The 11,478-nt window shown below is 35.9% G+C and overlaps 1 long non-coding RNA gene across 1 annotated transcript; it reads left to right on the forward strand.

Moving 5' to 3' along the window:
• The first annotated feature begins 7,647 nt into the window (after positions 1–7,647).
• On the forward strand, positions 7,648–9,038 carry LOC149034942 (uncharacterized). Its single transcript, XR_016182669.1, has 4 exons — positions 7,648–7,715; positions 8,147–8,235; positions 8,555–8,639; positions 8,907–9,038. It is a non-coding gene; the product is annotated as an uncharacterized LOC149034942 (long non-coding RNA).
• The last annotated feature ends 2,440 nt before the right edge of the window (positions 9,039–11,478 follow it).

Genomic DNA, 11,478 nt, shown 5'->3' on the forward strand with positions numbered 1-11,478 from the left:
GATATATTAAGAAGCTGTAGCTTAGTTTGTTAAATCGTTTACTTCCTCTACACAAAGGCGGCTCGGATTTGACGGATCTCCCACTCGACGACTCTGTACGACCACATTTCGCGGTCTTTTCATATTACTTCAGTTAACCAAAATTGACATAAAGTATTAGCAAGTGAGAGAAAGCACAAAAAAAATGCTGAGTTGCTGGCGCGCCGAGGAGTTTATCTTAATTGGATCAATTTTTAACATCGTTTGAGATCAATTTTCCTTGGCATTCTTTTCATGTTCATAAGAATCGTAAGAAAATCTATTTATTTAGTTGAGGCTATTTTTTTCTGACAAGATGAAATATTATTTATGAGTAGTTAAGCTTTCATTCATTTTTTGGCCAATTTATGAACACCTGAGAAAAGAACAAAGGCTTGCACTTTAGGAAATAGTCAGATGTCCTAAAGCCGGAGGATTACCTGCAGTTGTTGGACGTAAACATAGGGAAATTACTTTTGATTAATTTTTTTAATGGGCATAGGGTTGTTATAGTTTATGAAAGTAAGACCAAATGGATATATGTCGTGAAAACGATGAGTAATTACCGGACTACGTTTCAGAAGAAAAATGCTGTGATGTGAACTAGTCGAACGCTACAGGCGTTGAATTCAAAGATTTAGCTTTGACATAGTGACTGTTCATCGAAAGAAGAAAGAAAGGAATCCCGTCTGAAACCCCCCAAAAATTTCCCTCACAAGGTAGAGAAACTGTCCATTACTGATATTCTCTCTGAACAATCCCATTTGAAAGCGTGTCTACAACAGCTACAGTCTCATTATTATTCTAAATGACGAAATATTAGCCTCCATTTGGCGCGAAAATATGCACGGATATTTGTCCGCGAACGTTATCTGTTCCGAAATGCAAACAATTTTTCGAGAGCGAAGCTTGAAGAAAACTGTGAGAGTCGGGGAACAGATTATGTCCAAGCTAAATGGAGGTTACTGTGTTTATTATCCTTAAAAGTTTCTCAACACAGTTGTTAAGTGTTTATGAACAGCCTACCATTTGCTGCGCGTGGGATGTTTAATTTTCAGTGTTCTTTGGTACGACTTCATGAACAAACAAAACATGTCCCTCCTCTGTTGCAATAGGTAAGCGCTCTCTCGTCTTGAATCAACTTAAAAGTGATCCTCTTTATCATAGTAGAAGTAAGCTTTAAAAATTGGGTAATATCACATGGGATGAATCCGCGGATATTCCCCACTTGTAAGTGAAGCATATTCAATAATGTGACGACTTTAGACCAATCGCGTGCGAGCAAAAATATTCGATGGATTATTAACACCTTTAACCTGGCAGTGCTTATATGATTATTTGTGTTTCCAGGGATCTTGTCGAGTCCTAACTCATTTGTGAGATACAAAACGCTTAAATGAGTTGCAGTTATTTTTATCCCAGTCGTTATTCCTGCGCTTGCTGGTTATGACTGATATACACACTGCGCGGTGTAACTGGTGGACTTACTCAACCGTAGAAATTTATGCGACATATCTTTTCCTGAGTCTGTTAACCGTTTGGAGTCACCGTTCCATCACATATTTCTCCAAGGTTTTCGTCACATAAGTCATTTGCGCTTAGCTCCACGATGGCCATCTTTGGAGCCTATGACAAATGTTGTGTACGTCCAAGACGACGCCCCATTGTAATAGCCAATACCCACGTAGTACCATAAACGTTTCGCATATCTCGATGGAAGGCCTGAAGGAATACTTGTTTCCTTGCTGTGCATAATACCCTCCTTCACGCAATTGTCGCTCAAAACTTCGAACGAGTAAGGCAAGAAAAAGAAGACACAGACTTTATGACTGCACCGAAGCCGGGACAGATTTGTTAGAAATTTTATTACTTTATCTGTTAACAAAGTATCCTTTCAGCCTCGGCCGAGTAATATTATGCGAATTTGTCATCAGAGCGACCTTTTACAATAATGAGCTACAGGTACCCAGCAGGTTACATAATTGTTCCTCAAAACTTAGACTTAAAACTAAAAAGATATGAAATCGATAGCCTATTATATCAAGGAGGGATTTTCCCCAAACGTGTCAGTTTTTCTTGCTTGAACGTTGACCAGCAATTTGAAATTCGAAGCGTGTCTAAAGAAAAATAGAAGCAGATTAGATGAAAAAGCTAACGATTGTGGCATGATCGTATTTCTATAGGACTCGCCTTTTTTGATTGAGCTTGCCTCGATTTTGTGAACGAATTTTAACCGCTGTAGGCCATCATACTCGAGCGTGTTCCTCCTAACTTTGATAAGGTGCTGAATTCAATTATTGTTTTGCTTTGTTGCATTCCGGCCATGAATTTTATGATTTCTCTCAGCGAAAAGAAAACATAGCCAGTATGTCAAAAAACGTAAAAGAAATTATTTTTCAAATAGAAAAGAAAGGTAGTTAAAAAAATTAAATTCGCGTGAAAAAAAGTGCCTACCGTTTAATAGAGAGACTCGTCAAAAACGTAAAAAACGTAAAAAAAATTATTTTTTAAATATAAGATTAGAGAAAAGTAGTTTAAATTAAATCAGCGAGGAAAAAAAAATTTAACTGCTTACCGTTTGTCAGAGAGGCTCGTCGTTCTCCTGAGGCCTCGGGCGCCGTCGAAGCGATGAATTGGCGGGGAAGCTTTCACTTCTAGGCCGGTCAGTACCTCTTATTTGCCTTCCTCTACCTCTCCCCCTCCCTCTTCATCTCCTCTTGTTCCTTTGCTGACGGTGGTTGTCAGGTAACCGCTCTTCTGGATGATCTTTCCCAAAGCCACGGTTTAGGTTAATAACACAGCAAAAATATAGAAATCCAGCCGCTATAACGCACAGACCCAGTAATATCACAGCTTGCTCAAAGCCCAACTTCATTTCGACTTCGATAACAACAGTGAACACAACTATGTAACTTTAAGTTGAGTTAGCGCGACGACAGGCGGACTTGAAATGATTCAGTATTATATCAATGCCGAAGGAATCTAGTTTTGATTTCATGATGTATGTATGTTATATGACAGGTGTCCTTCACTGCATGTGGTTGCACGCGAACGTAATTTTACTGCTCAACTTCACCCACCCTCACCCACCCTTTCTGGTTTGTCGTTGTGACCATTACTTCCTCTCCCCTAGAATACTTTCCTAGCCATTCTGGAATTTTCGGTCTCGACATTATAAATCCATTATGATTGCTTAAACTGAACTTAAACCCGCACACCAGAAAATACACCTGCCACATAAACTAATCGAAACTGAAGCAAGCTAACCTCAGCGTAGCCTGCAATGCAGGCGTCTTATTAGTGCGAGCTAACGTTATAAGCTCGCAATCGTTTATCCGATTGGCCATGTTTGATATGCAGTTAGAGGGGACGGTGGGGGTAGAGGGCGGGGCACTTGATCACAAACAATACGTTGAAACGGACAAACGACAACTACGTCCGAAGGTTTCCCGTCATAATTTCTTTCATAAAAACCAACACCTGAAATATCAGGGTTTTCCAAAAGCCAGTTGCCAACAGGGCGAGTAAATCCTGGAACCAGTGTAGAAATTGGATCTTTTTGTTCCGATCTTAATGCGCGAGACATGTTAAATTACGAAAGACACTTGGTGCTTCCTTAAGAGCGGAATCGAAACTTATAACTTCACGATCAGAGTTCGCCATATTCCTCTTCACCAGTAAGAGCGAAATGTCACGCTCAAGTGATTGACGGCGTGTAACTGACAGCTGGGGCTTAATCGCACCATTTTAAGCCCATCTGCACAATTATAAATATCCTGTGGTTTCTCGGAATCATGGGAGTCCTCATGCTATGCAGTATTCACTGGAGAGTCATCTCTTCATCCGAATTTCTGTATCGTTAAGATAAGCTTGCTGTTGGTTGTGTGAATTTTGAAATCTTTTTGCTTAGTTTCTAAAAAGGGAACAACTAAGCATGAATACCCAAGGATATACAAAGCAGAGTAGTATTTGTTGATCTTAACGATGAAAGCATTTATACTTTCGACCTTTAAGTAGTGATTCAGTGCCTCACAGGTAAGTTTAACATGGATTTTTCGTTACTGTACTGAGAATTCGAACGTTATCTATATAAATATATAAATATTATCCACCCAACGTTATACTTTGGAATATAGACAAGCATTTTAGCGAACATTATTATTCTCAAAGAGCCGACGAGACATTTTGCCAGCCGTAAGCAGTTTGGGCGCAGTCTTAGAAGCCGAAACTTCCACTTTCAATTACCACCAGATCTTGAACCCGCGCGCCTCTTTAACAGTTCCCATGAAGTTTTTTCTTAATCTCGTTTCTAAATAGAAGGAAAAGGATAGCTTAATTTAACGTTGACGAAACGCTTAGTCGGAGAGCTAATTTACAAGTTTTCCGCAAAATTGAAAGATAATAAAAGTAACACAATGATAGCACTCATCAAAACCAAACAATATTATCGAACGTGATTGGTTATCACCAGCTGTCTTGAATAATAGGACAGTGTAAAGTATCCGTCATGTGCACGTGCTCTTGTCGCGTACTTCACGAGTAAACTATTGTTTTCTTAAAAAATTATATAACCGATGGTCAGTTTCTTTCTCAAATTTTGTTAAAGTTTTGATTAATTGGTAACAGGGCTTCGTGTTGTCTTTACATGGTTTTTGTACGGGTTTCATTTGAGATAAAAAGTTATTTTTAGTATTATTTTTCTTTTGCGAAATTGTTAGGTAATTGTCATACATTATGTTACAATTAACGTTGCATGGTTAAGTTGAGATAACGATGAAAGTTGAGGTTCTCGGCTTATAGCCAGGATCAGCATACAGCCGAGTATAAACGGAAACATTCAATGTTCCCTCACTAATTCAGAACTTTGAAAACTAAATAAGAATATTTATTACAAAGATATCTATTACAGCTTTCTGACCATCCCCCCAAGACCCATACAATGGCTCTTCGATAAAATTATCTAATAAGAGCTTTTAAAACTAAATAAAGATACTTATTAGCGTCATCTCCTACAGAAAGAATCACGCAATATTCTAGGAACTCAAATCAATCGGTCATTGCCATAATCAATTTTTTTTTCACCTCAGAAAACGGCGAAAAATGTGACTTGGATGGGACGCCTGAGCGCATTATCTCGAGATGTTGAGTTTATTAACATGTTTAAGTGGATTTTAAGGAGTCAGGAGTCATTCTTCACAATTTTGGCTGAGTTAGTCACTTGTTATACTTGTAAATCTTCTGCATATTCAGCCCCTTTTGTTCCTTTTTTGTTCAACCTCGCCTTTCGTCTAAGGGCCTTCTAAAACCAGTTATGATTTATCGCCATGGGATGGGGATTTTGTTTGAGTAAGAATAAAATTTACCTTCGAGGTAAATTTCTTGAGTGCTCTCCAAACTTCCCAAATGCTTCATATCTCGATGAACACGCAGCTGACGTATGTACCAATTGTTTTATAACATTTTCAACCCGAAGGAAAATTTTTCTCGAGGGATTTGTTTGCAGACCTCATGAGCGTGCACTATAGGAATATGAAGCACGCTCGTGCAATTGAATTTGATCAGACAAATTTACTAGCTATGTTATGATGCCATTTGGTAAGAACATCTAATGGCAATTTGCTTAGGGTTTTCTCTCGAACAGAATATGCAAGATCAGGCCAAATGAGACTCGTTTAAAACATAAACAATCAATTCTCTTCTAGAAACACTTCATTTATGATACATTCTCAAACAGTTTTGAATTATTTCCAGTTATAATTTGCCAACATATTTAGATCAGTGATCACAAGAACCAGCTGATGGCCACAGCTATTGTATGACATGGTTTCGGTCAAGAACTGATCTGCTTCTGTAAGTTTGCTCTACGCGGTTTTTTACTTGCGCGGGATCAAAGCGGGCAATCCCGAGCGGGCAGATGGGCCCATGTTGCCCGCTTAGGTAGTATAACACAGAACACAAGATTTTCCCATATCAAATTATATGGATACAATCGAACTGCTTGAAACGCGCGCAGTAAAACAATATGTGACCAAGACGCGAATGGTCAAACATGATCATTTAATACGATAATTGTAGAAGACAAATCAAGCTTTGATATTTTTGAGTTATGGTAGATATGAAAAGGTTATTTAAACCTACAAGACCGAGTCTGGACTACTTTTCTAAACAGGAATGATGAGACGAAATAAGATGAGCGAAAAACTTTGAGAAGGTTAAATGCATTAGAAAAAAAAACAGTAACCAAGAGACTTATGATGTGTAGTACTGCGCATGTCGATTTTACAAATTAACAAAACGTAGTGTATTTATATTAATACTTATTTTTGAGAAAAAGAAGGCTTCGTTCTATTTATTTTTGTAATTATTACAATGTTATAATACCTGTCTTTATATTTTAGTATTTAAAGCAAATGAAAGAACTATTTTTAATACCAAAATTTTGGAGAATTTTTCTCATTGGCTTACAAACTCTCTCAATTTTAAAGCATCTGCACCTGCAAACTCCGAGTGTGAAACTAGAAAGGAAACACTTTTCACTTTCAGCCTGACCGACACATCAATTTAATGTGTTTTACACATTACGTCTACGATATTTCTTATCTTAATGAAAATCTTTAGTGAGTACTTATTCTGTTTTTTTTTTCTACAAATTTTTCTGTATGTCTCCATATTTAAAACGAACAATTTGAAATTTTATATCATTTTTATTTTGTAGTTTCTGTTTGATACTTCTGGCTTCCGCTCGAAGATAATTCTGTTAAACTTGGAGTTACTCGGGATATTTGAACGATACGTGAGAAATACTTGATACCTATTGTTTTTCGTGATAGATATTGCTTTCATCACGGTTCGAACGATATGCCGTACTTTATACTATTTCTTAGTTTCCAGGCTTAATTCATGACGTTTTTATGACGTTATTCAAATTGTCCAATCAATTTTAAGCTTCTCAAGTAAGAAGTCATTTATGATTAAAAGAAAACCGCGTAAACAAAAGGCCGCCAAAGATGAAGTTGGCAGAGCAATTGTAGAACAAAGTAAACAAAGTAAACATGAGTTAATTTTAAAAATCAACGAAAAAAGGTATTTTTTAGTTGAAAATACAGCAGTTCTTTGTGGTAACTGGTCAACAAGAAACAAGACTGGAAGTGAACCGATGTCTGTTTGAAGTTGCGTCAAGAGCATGAAAGGAAAAAAAACACAATTTTCCCTATTGTAAGGTCTCTAGTCTGAGGTACAATGCGGTCTGAGACAATTTTAAGACTGCCTTTGTTTTTCAAGGTCATTCTGCTGTTCGTAGTTCAAGGTTCGAGGCTGTTAATTTTTGATTCATGCAAAACATAGCAGCTTTTTTGGCCTGAAGATGTTAATTCAATATGGATCTTTTGAAAAACACTTCAGTTCTAAAGACAACTATAATGATTGTTTCTTAGGACTCATGAAGTTAATAAAATATTAATTTGAAAACGCGCTTCCATGGCTTTATTTCGCACTCAGGAGTTATCTCAACTTACATGAGTCAGTTCCATATCAGTCTTTTTGTTGCTTTTCTCTATCATGTTCACATTGTATCATTCTTGGTGTACCTTGTGAATTAAAGATGTGAGCTCTTTTGTTTTTAAGATTTGAGGCCAAGAGAGTTATAATTCGCCAAGGCCACAAAGCGGGAAACTTCTATTTCATTCTGTCTGGGACAGGTAATTAAACTTATTTTGCTAGATATTCTTAGACTGTTAACAAGACAAATTTTCCTTCAATTCCCGCAGCTAGGGCGAGAAGATAATATTGCGCAGCCCATCCAAATGACGGCGGAGAAGGAGGATTCATACATAGAAGAAAAAAACTGATTGATTTGACATCGTGGGAGTAAGCCTGCTGAACCTCTGAGAGGCCTGAGTTCAAGCATATTTTACTCTAACAGTTCCTCTCTACAACCAGGAGTATAATTGGTTACCAATGAAGAGATACTTGATCAAATACTGGTGGGGAGGGGGGATGAATCAGCAGCATTAATACCCTACTACTGAAATTGAGAGAAGCGCTGGAAGGATTACCACCCCCACACACCCCCCCCCCCTCCAAAAAAAAAAAACCCGGCTCTTACGCTTACTGTACCATTATTTTGCAGCACTCGTTACGCTATTAGTCAACGATGCGAATTCCAGAGAACAGAGAAACACTACAGTTACAGTTCCAGGGAAAGGAAGCAGCTTTGGGGTACGTAACCAACCGTAATGGACAAAGAGTGTCCAAAGATTGAAATAACATAACCCGCTGATTATCTTGAAATAATTCGACATTCGTGGAGGGTTACATATTGGAAAACTGAAATTTTATATTTGGTCAAACACTTTTGAGGAGAAAAGGTTTCTTAAGAAAACTTCATTAGTTTCTTTCTTGGTTACAGTTGAATTTGGAATAACCAGCATCAGGAGCTCCTGCCAACATATACCTTTGCATGTGTTTTATCAAATCTAAGTGAAGATCTCTAAGTGCAAACTCGAAAAGTTATCTTTATTTTCTCTTTGTCTTTCAGGAACTGACCCTACTTCATCACAGCACCTAGGAGTGCGAAAGTTTTAGGCAAGGATGAAGTTTCTCTCTCAGCGGTTTGCAGAGAGGTAGGTTCAGTCTCTTCGTGAGTTCCAAAATCTCTTCCTAAACTTAAAAATCAATTTCGGTAAGGAGCACTTGATAGTTTTCGTGAGGAAACAATTCTGAGAATCTCAGGAACAAGATTCATTTGACTGATTTTATTTTCAAATTAAATTAAAGTCTATGACATCATTTTAAGCCGGGTTTGCAGCCTAACAACGTGAAAATGTTTAGAGTATATTAAACAAAACTATTTTCAGTTTCCTGAACTTCTCTCGCACCATCCATTTTAGGTTTTGCGGGATATTTTAAGAGCAACAGTATATCGCCCTGACGAACAATTTTCCGAGAGCAAAGCCGGAGGAAAACTGTAAGAGTCGAAAAACAGATTGTGTCCAGGGAAAATATTTGAATATATTTTTGGGCTGAATGGAGGCTATTGTGTTTATTATCCTTCAAATTATGAACAGCCACTTTTTTTTATTGTGTTTATTATCCTTCAAGTTATGAACAGTCTCCTGTTATTATTGTGTTTATTATGCTTCAAATTATGAACAGTCACCTGTTTTTATTGTGTTTATTATGCTTCAAATTATGAACAGTCACCTGTTTTATTGTGTTTATTATACTTCAAATTATGAACAGTCACCTGTTTTTATTGTGTTTATTGTACTTCAAATTATGAACAGCCACCTTTTTTTATTGTGTTTATTATACTTCAAATAATGAAGTCTCCTGTTTTTACTGTGTTTATTATACTTCAAATTATGAAGTCTCCTGTTTTTATTGTGTTTATTATACTTCAAATTATGAACGGCCACCTTTTTTATTGTGTTTATTATCCTTCAAGTTATGAACAGTCTCCTGTTTTTATTGTGTTTATTATACTTCAAATTATGAACAGTCTCCTGTTTTTATTGCGTTTATTATACTTCAAATTATGAACAGTCACCTGTTTTTATTGTGTTTATTATACTTCAAATTATGAACAGCCACCTTTTTTATTGTGTTTATTATCCTTCAAATTATGAACAGTCTCCTGTTTTTATTGTGTTTATTATACTTCAAGTTATTAACAGCCACTTTTTTTATTGTGTTTATTATCCTTCAAGTTATGAACAGTCTCCTGTTTTTATTGTGTTTATTATACTTCAAATTATGAACAGTCTCCTGTTTTTATTGTGTTTATTATACTTCAAATTATGAAAAGTCACCTGTTTTTTTTGTGTTTATTATACTTCAAGTTATGAACAGCCACTTTTTTTATTGTGTTTATTATCCTTCAAGTTATGAACAGTCTCCTGTTATTATTGTGTTTATTATACTTCAAATTATGAACAGTCTCCTGTTTTTATTGTGTTTATTATGCTTCAAATTATGAACAGTCACCTGTTTTTATTGTGTTTATTATGCTTCAAACTATGAACAGTCACCTGTGTTTATTGTGTTTATTATCCTTCAAATTATGAACAGTCACCTGTTTTTGTTTTTATCATACTTCAAATTATGAACAGTCTCCTGTTTTTATTGTGTTTATTATACTTCAAATTATGAACAGTCTCCTGTTTTTATTGTGTTTATTATACTTCAAATTATGAACAGTCACCTGTTTTTATTGTGTTTATTATCCTTCAAATTATGAACAGCCACCTTTTTTATTGTGTTTATTATCCTTCAAGTTATGAACAGTCTCCTGTTTTTATTGTGTTTATTATACTTAAAATTATGAACAGTCTCCTGTTTTTATTGTGTTTATTATCCTTCAAATTATGAACAGTCTCCTGTTTTTATTGTGTTTATTATCCTTCAAATTATGAACAGTCATCTGTTTTTATTGTGTTTATTACCCATCAAATTATGAAAAGCCACCTGTTTTTACTGTGTTTATTATCCTTCAAATTATGAACAGTCACCTGTTTTTATTGTGTTTATTATCCTTCAAATTATGAACAGTCACCTGTTTTTATTGTGTTTATTATCCTTCAAATTATGAACAGTCACCTTTTTTAGTGTGTTTATTATACTTCAAATTATGAACAGTCTCCTGTTTTTATTGTGTTTATTATCCTTTAAATTATGAACAGTCTCCTGTTTTTATTGTGTTTATTATCCTTCAAATTATGAACAGACACCGATTTTTATTGTTTATTATCCTTCAAATTATGAACAGCCACCTGTTTTTATAATTAATAATTAACAATAGCCACGCTCTTAACAAAGCGTTTAGCAAATTCGTTTGCAGCGGAATTATAAAAATTAGTATCATGAAAATAGAAAATAGAAAAAAGAAAAATTTAGAAAAAAGTATCATGAAGAATCTACTTCGTTAAAATCGCTTCAATCGGTAGAGAAAAATATAAGCGATGCTTCCGACAACCGGCTTGTGAGTGCGACGATCGTCGAGATAGAGCTAGAGTCTATCTTACGACAATAATAGGAGTGTGGTTTCCATATGATAGTAACGATTGCTGAGTATTTCTGCAGCGATCTCAGCGATCATATCTTAAAAGCTTTTACAGTTTTTTAAGCATTGTCTAGTTACCACCTCAATTTCAATACTAATTAGGCGGCGTGTGCGCGATTGTTTGCGGAGGCGGAGCTTAACATACCTTGAAGTTTAAAATAGGTCACTTGTATTCTCGTGGGGGTCTCCAAAGGACAAATTTGGATAGAACACTACGATGATTAGCAAACGTTTTCGAAATTCGCGTTTTGCGACTACTTCCAAAGTTTGGAATCCCTTGAAAATTTCTATGACGCTTTCTAGAATGTCAAATAAAAATAACCATATGGTAAAAGAGAAATCTAGCTATTGAGTGAAGATAAATTACGCCTGAAAGTGCGCTGAGATCGACTTCTCATACA

This window comes from Pocillopora damicornis, chromosome 13 (genome assembly GCF_964200805.1).
Source record: "Pocillopora damicornis chromosome 13, jaPocDami1.2, whole genome shotgun sequence".
NCBI lineage: Eukaryota > Metazoa > Cnidaria > Anthozoa > Scleractinia > Pocilloporidae > Pocillopora > Pocillopora damicornis.